The sequence below is a fragment of the Arachis ipaensis genome, chromosome B07 (genome assembly GCF_000816755.2).
Source record: "Arachis ipaensis cultivar K30076 chromosome B07, Araip1.1, whole genome shotgun sequence".
Taxonomy (NCBI): domain Eukaryota; kingdom Viridiplantae; phylum Streptophyta; class Magnoliopsida; order Fabales; family Fabaceae; genus Arachis; species Arachis ipaensis.
This window is the reverse complement of record NC_029791.2, coordinates 50697640-50700139: the sequence shown is the minus strand read 5'-3', so window position 1 is coordinate 50700139 and position 2500 is coordinate 50697640. Positions and strand designations below refer to the sequence as shown.

The window sequence follows — 2500 nt, the reverse complement described above, 5'->3', positions numbered from 1 at the left end:
AGGAGAAAAGCTTGCGCCATCGTTTGCCTCAAAATTTTTGGCAAACGTTGGCGCCACATATGCACACAAGAGGATCAACGTTTGGCCTAAAGTTTGACCTCAAACTTTAGCCCAAACGTTGGTAGCAGCAAATAGGGGCAGCTGATATGAAAAGCTTGAGCCAAAGTTTGCCTCAAACTTTGACTCAAGCTTTTATGATTTATAGTCCGGTTCACAATGGATTTCTCTCCAACTCCAAGAGCAATCAACAGAGGCTTTTATCAACCCAATTCCCTCAAGAGCAAAGGCCCAATTCAAGGCTTGAAGACCATTTGAAGAAAGTGTATAAATAGCTTAGGATTTAAGTTTTTCAGGGAGCTTTTCCTTTAGAATTCTTGGAACACTTACAGAGAGCTCACCTTTACATTTTTGATTTGTTACTTTAGAATTCTAGAGAATTAGGAAGGAGAATTGATCTCTCTTCTTCCTTGTTCTTGCTCAGCACTCTTTACTTTTCTTGCTTTGGATCTTGGGTGGAGAATTGAAGAACTTCTGTTTCAATCTCACCTTGAGATCTTGTTTAATTTTCTGCATAATTGAATTTCCTTTTCTGTTAATTGCTTCTTCTTCTACTCTCTCTGCAATTTACACTTCTTTATTTCCTTTGCAATTGTTCTTGCTGGATCTAGGAAGGCAGTGAGATCTAGACTCAGCTATCTAGTCTCTTGAGTCCTGAGATCTACAGTTTTAAATTTCAATTTCTTTATTTCATTGCTACACCAAGCTTTTTCTCATTTCCGTTTTAGATCCGGTTTAATTCAAGTCATCTTCTACTTTTCTGTTTATTGCATTTTACTTTTCCTTGTTTAATTTCTGCAAATCCAATTCTCAATTCCCTTTACAATTCAAGCCATTTACATTTCTTGCACTTTAAGATTCTGCAATTTACATTTCTTGCAATCTAAGTTTCTGTAATTTATATTACTTGCACTTTAAGATTCAGCCTCTTTAATTTCTCTGCACTTTAAATTCTTGCCAATTATCCCTCTCCCTTTTAATTTCATGCAATTTAGCTTCTGTCGAATACAAACCACTCAAATCAACTCTTGATTCGCTAGACTAAGTCATCCACTAAACTAAAATTGCTCAATCCTTCAATCCCTGTGGGATCGACCTCAGTCCTGTGAGTTTTATTACTTGATGCGACCCGGTGCACTTTCCGGTTAGTTTCGTGTTGGATCGTTTTCCACACATCAAGTTTTTGGCGCCGTTGCCGGGGATTGAAATAGATTGACAATGATTAAGTGAAGTGGAGATCTAGATCTAGCATTTTTATTTTCTGTTTCTCTAACTTTGGATTAACCCACTAACTGTTTGAATTTTTGCTTGAACTAACTGAAACCTCACTTTAGCAATACAGTGAAGTTTTCTTGGTTTCTCTGGCTTCGTATGATTCTCATACTTCAGCTTATTGAATATACGAGAGAAGCAATTCTCTCTTACTAATCTTTCAAGCTTATCAACTATTTGATACATTGTGTCAGCTAAACCTTTTAACCACATTTTGGACATGAATGTATTCAATCTTCATTTGGACTATTTGTAATTGTGCAGATCATGGAGGGGAACTCAATGAATTTCAGTAAGCAGGGGAGTAATATCCCTACCTTAGATGACAAGCAACCACTCATCACCATGAACGACATTGCTCAGTGGTTTGAAGCTTTCCCACAAGGAAACATCATCGGATGGAAAGAACTAATGAGTGAACTCCTTGCCAAGCTGAAACCACCTCAGGGAATTGTTAAACCAGAAGCAGAAGTGCAACCATTCGCACAAGAGAAGGAAATTGAAGGTATTCGCGCAATCATGGCCCAAAGCGAGCAGATACATCAACAGCTTAAGCAACAATTGGAGCTAATTAACAGAAAAATAGAGGAACTGCAACATGCTGTGGCAAATGCACAGAACTCACCTCAAAATCCCCATTGGTGGAATCAACTTGAAAAAAGTTCTGGAGTAATTAACTATGAGCAACAAAGTTATGAGCGATCACACTCTCCAGACAGCTCCTCAAGCATGTTCCAACGTAGGACTCAGAATGATTTGTACAACCCACCCTGGAGAACTCAATCCAACTGGAGGGGGGTTGAAAACCAAAATCAAAAACTAAGGGACTTCAACTGCAACAACCCCAACTTCAAAAACCAACATAAAAACCAACCCCACAACAACAATCATCACACACCATCCCAATACACACACTTCCAACCGCGTCCTACCTCACCACTTGCCCAAAATGACTCTCATTAACCATCACAATTGACACAACCACAACCAATTCCAAACTCTCAAAGACTCTATGTTCTAGAAATGATGATGGAAAGATTCATGAATGTTCAAGAAATGATAACAATAGAGCAGGAAGAAATAAGGAAAAATCAAGAGATGATAAGCAGGAACCAAGAGGCCTCACTCAGAAGAGTTGAAAGGCAAATGGAACAACTGGTTCAAAACCTTG

At 38.5% G+C, this 2500-nt stretch overlaps 1 long non-coding RNA gene across 1 annotated transcript in view; it reads left to right on the top strand.

Moving 5' to 3' along the window:
- LOC110265190 overlaps nt 1–2500 on the top strand; it is a 6925-nt gene that overhangs the window by 1162 nt on the left and 3263 nt on the right. The window lies entirely within an intron of this gene.